General features: G+C 44.6%; 1 protein-coding gene across 1 annotated transcript in view; it reads left to right on the top strand.

Moving 5' to 3' along the window:
- Positions 1-7131: 7131 nt before the first annotated feature.
- Positions 7132-12257, top strand: part of TRAF3IP3 (TRAF3 interacting protein 3) — a 77896-nt gene continuing 72770 nt past the window's right edge. The window contains exon 1 of the mRNA XM_075335634.1: positions 7132-7216. The gene's annotated coding sequence lies outside the window, so the exon portion shown is untranslated. The remainder of the gene's footprint in view (positions 7217-12257) is intronic.

Raw genomic sequence — 12257 nt, 5'->3', positions numbered from 1 at the left:
ACTAATGTCTGCTGTGCTCAAGGAATGTGTATACCCTCTGCATTAATCTGCCTGTTCTGGACTATTCCTGTGTGAGATGTTATGACCTCCTACTCTGCTCTCACTGCAGAGTGAGTAGAAGTTGAGCACAACAAACATACACTGATGATCAAAAGGGTAATAATGTTTTGGACTTTTGATATTCAGACTCCATATCTCACCATCCACTACATCTTTGAGCGAGAGACTAAAGGCTACTTTACACGCTGCGATATCGGTCCCGATATCGCTAGCGTGGGTACCCGCCCCCATCTGTTGTGCGACACGGGCAAATCGCTGCCCGTGCCGCACAACATCGCGCAGACCCGTCACACATACTTACCTGCTCGGCGACGTCGCTGTGACCGGCGAACCGCCTCCTTTCTAAGGGGGCGGTCCATGCGGCGTCACAGCGACATCACTGAGCGGCCGCCCAATAGAAGCGGAGGGGCAGAGATGAGTGGCCGGAACATCCCGCCCACCTCCTTCCTTCCTCATGGCGGCCGGGAGGCAGGTAAGGAGAGGTTCCTCGTTCCTGCGGCGTCACACATAGCGATGTGTGCTGCCGCAGGAGCGACGAACTACATCGTTACTGCTGCAGTAACGATAATCGAGAATGGACCCCCATGTCACCGATGAGCGATTTTGCACGTTTTTGCAACGATGCAAAATCGCTCATCGGTGTCACACACAGCAACATCGCTAATGCGGCCGGATGTGCGTCACAAATTCCGTGACCCCAACGACTCCGCATTAGCGATGTCGCAGCGTGTAAAGCCCCCTTAAGTTCATTTTATAGACAATCATCTTGGCTATCTCATACATAAAATTGACTTGCAATTTTGTAGCATATGATTAGTTATGTAGATTCTTGTCATGTAACTGCATTGTTACTGTTTTGCGCCTGGTGTTTGAAAAATCTTTTTCTTTTTGTATGGTGCAAATTACAATGTGTTTTCACATACTCTAAAAGCTCAGTGTGTGATTAGGTTGATTCCCAAGCAAAAGTTATTGGTTTGAATCACGGAGCAGCCATAAAGATTTCACAAGAAAAAAGAAACTGGAACATTGATAGTGATCTCTCGACCAAGAAAATTGCCAAACTGCATCAAGTGAGTGCCATGACAGTTGGAAGAATACAAAATGAAGTCCGTCTATCCATTCAAAAGCCAAGAGGTGTGTGTTCAGGCAAAATATCGGAGTCAACAAAGTCTATCAGGTCTGGCGAGACAAACATGGCAGTGGAGGAGGCTAGTATGCTTTTTAATAGTGAGATCACAGACGTCCATGCAAACACCATATGATGCACGTTATACAAGTCTGGAATACTGGCCCGAAAAAAGGTGAAGAAGCCTTGACTTCAATATTGTCATAAGAAGTGTCGGCTTGCATTTAAAAAAAAAAAGTCTGAAAAGTGGAAAGTAGAAGATTGGAAACGGGTGATTTGGAGCGATGAGATGAAAGTCAATAGACTAGGCTCTGATGCGTGCAAATGGGTCTGGAAGCAAAAAGGGAAAAGGGGGCTAACGGATCAATAAATTGAAGGAACTGGCAAGTTTGGTGGAGGAAGCCTGATGATAAGAGGTTGTTTCACATCCAAAAGCCTTGGATACTTGACCAGGATCACTGGTGGTCTTAATGCTGAGGTATATGTGAGTATTCTACAAGACAAGTTACTTTGTACATTCGAGCACTGTGGGTATGAAAAAGACAACATAGTGCTCCAGCAGGACATGGACCCAAAGCTTACGTCGAGATTGGCGCAGAAATGGTTCAATGTCCATGAAATAGAGGTGCTAGTTTGGCCCTCACAGTCCCCAGACCTCAACTCAATCGAACACTTGTGGGTAGAGATAAAGAAAAACATGTATACATACCAAAGTGAGTCGCCAGTGTGCACCAACATTGGGACCATGTGGAAGAGACCCGGAATGAGAATTTCGTCGAGACATGCTTGAATCTGGTAGAGAGCATACACAGATGGATTCAGACGGTGTTGAATGCCAAAAGAGATTTACAAAATACTAAAAACATGCTAAAAATTAAAACATCGTTTTTTAGGATCAAAATAGTAACAATGCAGTGACATGACAAAAATATGCATAACTAATGATATGCTAAATAGTTTCAAGTCAAATTTATGTATGAGATAGCCAAGATGATTGTCTGTAAAATGAAGGGAGTCTCATACTTATAAAGCTGTAGTGGATGGTGAGATATGGAGACTGAAAGTCAAATGTTCAAAACATTGTTAGCCTTTTGCTCGTCAGTGTAAGTGTGATAATGACACTTAAGGGTACTTTACACGCTACGACATCGCTAGCGATCTCATTTCATTATGTGAAATTCTAGATCGCAAGTGCGATCTTTCGAGATCGCACATGCGTAAAATGACCTATGTGCGATCTCGAAAGATCGCACTTGCGATCTAGAATTTCACATCGCTAATGAGATCGCTAGCGATGTCGCAGCGTGTAAAGTATCCTTTAGGGTGCGTTCCCACGATCAATGTTCACAGCATTTTGGATGCAGCATGCTTCAGCTCCGTCCAAAATGCTGCAATGTACAGTACAAGCATAGTGGATGGGATTACTAGAAATCCCATGCCCACTGTGCGTATACGGCCCGACAGCAAAAACTGACCTGCGGTGCGGCTTTCCTGAGCCGCAGCATGTCAATTTTTTGCTGTGGAGTCGTAAGCGTTCTCCGTAGAGAGTACACAAGCGAGAGACCACAGCGCCCTGAACCCTGTGGGCACAGGCAGCTGCAGTCTCCTGCGTTCTCCTGCGGATGAGACTTGCGGCCCCGCAGGTCAGGTCCTGCCGCGTCCAGGACGCAGTGAGTCCTGATCGTGTGTACATACCCTTAAACCTCATCTGAGGATAGTGTGGGTTAGGGGCAGTATAACAGAGGTGAAAGTTCTATGAAAGGAGGAGAGCTGGTAGAAAGGTTTGTTATTCTAATCTCAGCTGCACTGCCCCTCCCCCACACTGATTTATGCAGGAGGTTAGACCAAGAGATCACAGCTGTATCTCAGACTGAGTATCCTGCTCTATGCTATAGTGGGGCATGTTCTTTTGAGTGTTGCTGCCTGTTTGTGATTGGTCAGTATCATACAGGGGAAGAAGTACACACTGTCTGATAATACCCTAGAACTGTGAATTTATGATATTAAAAACAAAAAAACAATCGGTCATCTGAAACCAAAGATAAATTGCATATTAAATGTCTTTCTACTTAATTTAATAATCTAATCCCTTCTCTAATATGGTTAATTTAAAAATTCTTCACCGCTTCCTCTCTTAGGCGGGCTTTGCACGTTGCGACATCGCAAGCCGATGCTGCGATGTTGTACGCGATAGTCCCCGCCCCGTCGCAGGTACGATATCTTGTGATAGCTGGCGTAGCGAAAATTATCGCTACGCCAGCTTCACATGCACTCACCAGCCCTGCGACCGTCGCTCTGGCCGGCGACCCGCCTCCTTCCTAAGGGGGCGGGTCGTGCGGCGTCATAGCGACGTCACACGGCAGCGGCCAATAGCGGCGGAGGGGCGGAGATGAGCAGGATGTAAACATCGCGCCCACCTCCTTCCTTCCGCATTGTGTCTGGCGGCAGGTAAGGAGATGTTCCTTGCTCCTGCGGCTTCACACACAGCGATGTGTGCTGCCGCAGGAGCGAGGAACAACATCGAACCTGTCGCGGCACCGGCATTATGGAAATGTCGGAGGCTGCAACGATGATACGATAACGACGCTTTTGCGCTCGTTCATCATATCATCTAGGATTTACACACTACGACATCGCAAGTGACACCGGAAGTGCGTCACTTTCGATTTGACCCCACCGACATCGCACCTGCGATGTCGTAGTGTGCAAAGCCGCCCTTACTCTGAACTTCCTGACTATTTTGTTTTTGTTCTGTTTTTTTGTTCTTTTTTTTTTTTTTTTACTTCCGATGAAGTCCTGATGCTCCAATAGGACATCATCAGGGGGTTGTGGCTGCTGTCACTGATGCAGCGTCTGTTCCCACCTTGAAACAAAGCGTCATCAATTACATTTCTTTGAATGGAACAGAGGTCAATCATGTGCTTAGTGCTCCATTTATTGTTATGGGCCAAAGACCACCCAAGTGCAGCACTTGAATATCTCAAACACCCCCATTAAAAATGAATGGTTAGCAAATTGAGTAATTTTAAGGTGAATCGCAAAAATCAGAAATACTCAATATTTCACTGCCATCCTCAGAAGCCAGGTCAGCTTTTAATTTTAAGGGGAGCACCGAGTCAATTAAATATCTACGGATTCATATCGCTGCGGACCTTAAATCATATACATTCTGAATTACTCAGCTCTTAGGGGTACGATTGACAGGGCACTTAAGGCCTGGAGTAATCTTCCTATTTTGTGGTTTGGGAGAATGAACGCTCTCAAAATGGACATTGTACCTAAAATACTCTACTTTTTTCAAACTATCCCGTGGGAGCTGGATATGGCCTTTTTTCTTAAACTTTGGAAAACCATGAGGAACTTCATATGGCATGGAGGTAGGTCCCGTCTGGGTCATAAGGCTCTGGTTAGATTCAGAGAGAATAGGGGTGCGGGATTAGCAGATTTGAAAGCCTATCATGCGGCAACAATCGGCACGTGTGCTGGATCTTATCCACAATAAGGCCTCTACGCTGCGGGTGGAAATTTAACAGGACATCTCGGCAGCCCAGGTGCAGGGGGTCTTCTAGTTGCCCCCTAAAGTCAACCCGAGAAACATGGGTCTGTCCTATGCAATGCTTAATTTGGCCAACATTTGGAGAGGTATTGTCAGATGCATAGATCTGGCATCCACGCCAGGATCTCTTACCCCACTGGAAGGTAACCCCCAGTTCCCATGCAATTTGCTGGAACCAGCCCTGGGTTTGCTCCCCCCTGGCCGAGGTCGGGTTTCTCGTTTTCGGGATGTCATGGACCCTTTGGGTTGTAAAACGCTGGAGGGGACACTGGAGGGTAGGGGGAGAGCTCCCGGACTCTGGTTAGAATATTTCCAGTGCTGGTATAGAAGCCGGTGAAACTACACAGGATATATCCTGAAATATCAAGTCTCTGTTGGAGATGTGCTGGGGGAGGGTACAATGCTACATTAATGGTGGAGCTGCCCAGGCATTAGACCCCTCTGGAATGATATTTTTCAGTTATATAACCACTTGTTCTCCTGCCGGACCAAGCCCTCCCCTGAGTTGGCCCTTCTGTCCATGTTCTCTGAGTCCATGTTTAGTGTTAAGAAGGACCTACTGCTGTTCTTTTTGATTGCAGTGCATCAGCTTTTCCTTAGGTTCTGAAAAATCATCTACGTTTTGCAGAGAATTGATTGAGTGGAAGCAGTTCACACACTTCAGCGTCTGGAAGAAATCAGGGCATTCAATGAGAGTTTTGACTCCAAATTGGTTTGCAATCTGTCATCCCTGTATATTTTTTAAGGAGTCTGTAGGGTTCCAACAGTGGTTAACACAGGGGTCTTGGAGGTCTGACTTAAAATTGGGAACAAGGGTCTGGGATCAGAAGGAGATGGCTATCCGCTCATCACTGAAATACTTGCCTGATTTCCCCCTTTCCCCTTTCTTCTTTTTTCTTCTTTTCTTTCTTCTCTTTTCTTCCTTCTCTTCTTCTCTTTGCTTTTTCTCTTTCTTTTCTTGTTGGGTATATAATGGAAAATGGTATAGAGATTTCTTCACATGGCGATTTATTGATCATAGTTGAGTGTTATGTAGGCATATTTTTGGTCAGGCGGACAGGATGACCCCCAACCTGACTCAACTGTACTTAGCACGTGTTCATGCCTACTTGATTGCTTGGAAGTGGTGATTTTTCTATGTTTAATAAAGATATATTGAACCTAAAAATGAATGCTCTGTGCTACAAAACCCAGGCGGGCACTCCCTTGTTGTGGGAGAGCATTTTGATTGGGAAATAGCCCTAATTCAAATTTTAATTTTAGTGTCCAAATCTAGTGATATGTTTGTCAGAAATTTATGTATTTTGTATGTGTCCATAATTTCGATCATGAACATTATTGTCCATTAGAGTCCAATCTTTTTGCTGTGCATGCTGCCAATACATTTTTAAGAATCTTGTAATCAAGTAGCCATCATATACAGTGCATAAATATTTGAAATTAAAGATATTCACAATAAAACATTTATACAATAACTCATTCTCGACATATGATGTACATGTACGTCACACGTCGTATGCCACTGGATTTGTGCTGCATTTAGGCTATGTGCGCACAGTGCGTTTTTTGCGGTGTTTTCGGGTGCGTTTTTGTGCGTAAAACTGCATAACTTTGCTTCCCCAGCAAAGTCTATGAGTGTTCATTTTTGCTGTCCGCACACAACTTTTTTTTTTAAGTTGCGTTTTTGCTTAAAATAAAAATGGACATGTCAATTCTTTCCTGTGTTTTTCTGCGTTTTCCCCCCATGGAATGCATTGGAAAAACGCAGAAAAACGCAGAGATCAAAAACACAGCAAAACGCAGCCAAAAACGCATGCATTTTTACCGGTGCATTTTTGCCGCAGTTGCGTTTTTATGTGTTTTTGTGCGTTTTTAGGGGCCAAAAACGCAGCATCAAATAAACGCAGCGTGTGCACATAGCCTAAAGATCACTAAGGGGCCAACCACTGAGATCACAAGCTATCCCGAGAACAGGGAGTACAAGGTCCCTTGTTTTGAATAAAGCAGTAGTACACATGTGTGACCACCGCTCAATGCACTCCTATGGGACCAGTGCTCGAGTAGGTGATAAATACATTCAGTGGGACAACCTCTTTACTGCAGATATGCAGTACCTTTGTGCAATTTGCTGCATGATATTCAAAATTATTACTCTTGCAGTCCAAGATTTGACTTCACAATTTCATGTTTCTAGTTTTGGTGCTCATAGATCAGCCAAGAGCAGTGGTGTTGGGGGAATTAAAATGCGAGTATTGGTGTTTTTTTTATATGCAAAGTGGCAATTTCTTGTATAGTTTGTTGGTAAGAAACAACTAGAACTTCCCACAACTTCTATACTGAAAATTATCAGTGACTTTCAGATTATATTGGCTAAACACATTCCCGTTGCTGTCTGTTGTACAGAGATAACAGTCTGAAAGAAATTACCAGTCGTCACAATTTCTCATAAAGGCTGCACAGACCTCTGGCTTGTGGTATGTATTTTTAATCATTATGTTCATAGAACATAGTTTTATCTTCATTTCTCCTATAATGATCTTTAAAATTTAAAGACAGATTCAGGTGGGCAATTTTGCTCTAAGTTTCTGTGTTGGTAACCAAATTAGTAATCTGTCAGATTGACCAGTTTTAACCTATTCTGCAGTAAAAATGAGGACTAGAAAGTGATGGCGTGTGCATATGGTCTTCTCCGAAGCAACATCAAATGGGGCATGGTTTCTTCTTTTATTGCTGTAAACCCCCTGCCTTGTGGCTGATAAACTAGAAATGGTAGATGGTAGCTTGAAATCATATTGGGGAACATTCATAAAGACAGCTTTTTAACATTGTAGAGCAAATCTATAAAATGATGTGTAGCGTCCCACGGGGCAGATGGTTAACCTACTCATTGCCGGGCCGTCAGGTCGGGTCAGGCACTGTCACGGGTGGCCTTGCACGATTCCGTTAGCCCGAGGCGTACAGTAAATGGTGGGTAAAGCGGGGTGGTTGGCAAAGTTTGTCGTGACACCACCTGTGGTATGCGGCCAGGGAGTAGCTGTCGGTGCAGGATTTCTCGCTGGGGTAGGTGTTATGGCAGCTGGGATGGTGTCGCTCCCCACAGGTGGAGTGGGACCCAGGTGGAGGATGGGGGAATGGCAGTCCCCTGGGAGCACCGGAGTGCGGGGCGATGGCGTCTCTAATCAGTCTGAGTCGGACACTGCTGTTTCAGGTTCTTTTACTCACTGATATAAAGCTGCAACACGGTGCTGGTCTCTGCCGTTGAGGGCTCTGGTCAATCACAAGCAAGTAAGGGGGCCACCATTAGTGTTTGAAGAGAGAAAGAGAAAGAGTGTCCGTTTCCTTGGATGTCCCCCTCAGCCGTTAGGTACTCTGACTGAGCTCCCGCTCCAAGCCCCGGGCCTAGCAAAGTCCAGGTTTTCCAGAGATTATTTGTAGGAACGAGGGTCCCGACTTGTCTGCGTTGTGTGTGTGTGTTGCGCCTCTTTCTACCCCCAGTGGAACCCACCCCCCAGGTGGCTGGCTTAAGTGACCAGAGACGTCCCATGCATCGTGATGGCCGCCCCTTGCCTACCCTGAGCCATCCCACCCTGTGTGAAGGCTCCTAAGCTGTATGTAAAGTGTGAATGTGGAACACCGGTGATTAACCCCCCCCCTTTACCTGAGATGAATACCGCACCTTAATTGAGGTGCAGTACCCTGTGGCGACCAGAGCCTCAGGGGTGCCACAGATGCATGAGCATCTGTAAAAGTGGAGATCACGTCAAACGTATTCTCAAAAGTTTTAAATAAAAGCAATTATAATCCATATATATCAATAATACTAATGTTAATTCAGACAATAAATAATTGAAGATATCAAAACAACTGCTTTCTTGAATATTAAGCAATGTATATCCGTAAGCTAGGTCTATATTGAAATCTCAGTGTAGTTACATTGAGGTCACGGTATTGGATCACAATAATGAATCTAATCAGTCTACATTGTGTCGCATTGTAACCTACCATGTCTAAATGTGTTGGATTTTCTAGGCACAAGTCGCCCGTGCTTCACTTGCGGCAAACTTCATGCAAGTCGATGCAACTGCAATTTGCAAACTACTTGTCTGCATTTATAGGCGAAGCCTTCCATATCATGTAATCATCTACTTATTTACCTTTGATTTCCTACTAGCTAAATATGCTATTTAAAATGAGGAGCCCAAAAATGGATACAAAATTGAAGATCTGGTCTTACAAGTGATTTATAAAGGGGGTCAAAATAAATGAGGATCACAGGATTTTAAGACTGATTCTTGTGGTCTCCACTGCTCCTGTGCAGATCTTTGTGGTCACCACTGCTCCCGATACAGATCTTTGTAGTCCCCACTGCTCCCGGTGCGGATCTTTGTGGTCCCCACTGCTCCCGAAGCGGATCTTTGTGGTCCCCACTGCTCCTGGTGTGGATCTTTGTGGTCCCCACTGCTCCTGGTCTGGATCTTTGTGGTCCCCACTGCTCCTGGTGTGGATCTTTGTGGTCCCCACTGCTGATTTTGTCCCATTGAGAAAGTACCGTTTACAATGATTCTTTGTTTCCAGTGCCTTACCCAGTTTTTTTACTCATGTGCATTTAGTGTCACCTAGTCCCTGCTTCTAAAACTTCAGTGCAAGGTTGTTGGTGGGGTCCAGTATCAAATGCTTTTGCAAAGTCCAGATATATCACAGACCAATATTGCTCGACAAACTGTTGTTTTTTATTTGTACCCAGGTTTTTATCTCTTTTTTTCATTGTATTCTTTGAGAAACAAAATGTGCTAAAAAATTGTAATTCTAAATTTATTTATTTTTACCAGCATTCATTCTAGGTATAATGGTTACGCTATCATTATTCTGCTAATTGATACAATCCTTGACAATACCAAATTCCTTTTTCGTCTAACGCAAAAAAAATTTTTTTCATCATTTCTGATGCCCATAACTTCAATATTTTTCTGTAGACAAAGTTTTGTGAGGCTTGATTTCTTGTGGGAAAAGCTGTAGTTTTTACTGGTACAATATTTGACCAATACATTTACTAACTTTGAACAAGAAAGTCACTAATTTTTTGGGGGGTCATATTGTGAGAGCCATAATTGTTTCATTTTTCTGAACACAGAGCTGGATGACGGTTTGTTTTTTTGTGTTAGGCTAGTTACACACTTGCGTTGAACGGCATCCGTCACAATGCGTTGTGTGACGCATGTGACAGATGCGTTGTAAATAGTGTGATAATAAAGGTAACGGATTCCTGTGAAATAATGCGTTGCGTTCTTTGAGAGAGAGAGCGAGCCCCCATCATCACTGCACACACCCCGGCACTACCACCCCCATCATCACCGCTCACACTCAGGCACTACTGCTCCCATCATCACCGCTCAGTGCTCACACGCAGGCACTACCGCTCCAATCATCACCGCACACATCGGCACTACCGCACTCATCATCACCGCTCACACGCAGGCACTACCGCACTCATCATCACCGCTCACGCGCAGGCACTACCGCACTCATCATCACCGCTCACACGCAGGCACTACCGCACTCATCATCACCGTATACACACCGGTACTACCCACCCATCACCACACGCACAGGCATTACCCAGAGGTGTATCTAGGCTTTCTGGCACCTGGGGCGCAGTTTGTGTAGTCGCCATGTGACTGGTAATTCATATATGATTTGCACACTTAGTCATTTGCCGACCAGCTGCTCTTCATAAGGCTGTGTGCCCATGATCAGTGTTTGCAGCTTTTTGGACACAGCACACATCAGCTGCGTCCAAAATGCTGTATTGTACAGTACACGCACAGTGGATGGATTTCTAGAAACCTCGTGTCCACTGTGCTTGTTTTTTTCCGCAGCAAACACTGTCCTACGAAGCGTCTTTCCAGACCGCAGCATGTCAATTGTTTTCTGTGGATTTGCATACGTCCTCCGTAGGGAGAACACAAGCGAGAGACCGCAGCGCACTGAACCCTGATCGTGCGTTTTAGGCTTTGTGCGCACTAGAAATGTGAAGTTTCTCAAGAACATTTCTTGAGAAACTTCTGGGAGTGGAAGATTTTTGGACCTCCGGAAAAAATCCGCACCAAATCCGCGGTAAATCCGCATGCGGATTAGCCGCGAATTTGCCGCGATTTTCCCGCAGGTTGTTCCCTGCGGATTTTGCAGGCTGTACTGCAGAAATCCGCAGGTACCTGCGGAAAAGAATTGACATGCTCATTTTCTCAAGAAATTTTCTCAAGAAAATCTTCTCAAGGAAATTTCTTGAGAAAAATCCGCAGCGTGCGCAAAGCTATTTTTTTTTCTCATAGGATTTGCTGGGAAATGTCTGCACAATGATTGCAGACATTTCTCAAGAAATTTCCGCAGCAAATCCGCAGGTAAATCCGCGGGTAAAACAGCCTAGTGCGCACATAGCCTTAGTAGCTGCGGTCTCCTGCGTTCTCCTGCAGAGAAGACACGCGGCTCCGCCAGTCAGGACTCGCTGCATTATGAACGCAGCGAGTCGTGATCGTGGCCACATACCCTAACTCTGTCAATCTTCACTGAAAAACAGCAGTAGAAAAAGAAGCTAATTGTCACATGACTAAATATGAGACTTGCATATGAGAGGAGCGACCATGTGATGATGGCAGGAAACAGCGAGCGGAGCTGAATCCTGACAGTGAGTATATTATACGCTGTTAGCATTGGGCTACACTGCTTAATTGTAATGTTTTATGATGAAAGTCTATAGTGACTCTAGGTGATTGCAGATTTCTGAATTTTCACAACACATGCTCTGTACACTTTTAAATGAAGTTGCCAACAAAGATATGGTACTATGGTGTTTCAGCTTCTGGTGAAATCCTATATTACATTTCAATTCTGTGGCAGATTATATAGTGGATTAAAAGAATTCTATAAGATTTTACATGGATTGTGCATATGCTTTTCTTCTTAAAAACCCTTCTCATTTTTTTTGCAAAAGGCTATGTTCATGACTGTGTTAGAGCCTACATCACAGATTCGGTTATATAGTGTGCCATACTCTAGGTCTGAAAAGTGCCTGTCATGTCTGCCAAGGCTGATATCCTGTTGATTATGTGTACAGTCATATGGTTGCCAGAAGCCACTGTGGCTGCCTCGATTCTGTACACACTGCTCATCAAGCGCCATTTATCTGAAGTCAGAGAAGTGGTCAGGACCAGTTTTAGACAAACTGTGACCATGGGCAAAGTATAAAGTGGAGCCCCCTCATGGTGTCTACTTTGTATTTGCCATAATGATTATGACAGATGTTCAGTATGGACTAGTGATGAGTGAACATGCTCGGCACTGCTTGATAGTCGATAAAGTATCAGGATGCTTGAGACACTCTGTAATCGATCCTGTGTTGTAGGGTGCTCAATATGCTCAATTTTCTGACCGGCATATTCTTTTTCTCTCATTTTCTCGGAAACTCCTAACAGGAGAGCCAAGAATAGAGAGAGAGAGATTTAAGCCCCGGCTCTCCTG

This window comes from Anomaloglossus baeobatrachus, chromosome 2 (assembly GCF_048569485.1).
Source record: "Anomaloglossus baeobatrachus isolate aAnoBae1 chromosome 2, aAnoBae1.hap1, whole genome shotgun sequence".
Classification (NCBI taxonomy): Eukaryota; Metazoa; Chordata; class Amphibia; order Anura; family Aromobatidae; genus Anomaloglossus; species Anomaloglossus baeobatrachus.
Note: the sequence above shows the minus strand (reverse complement) of the source record. Positions and strands in the feature narration are given on the sequence as shown.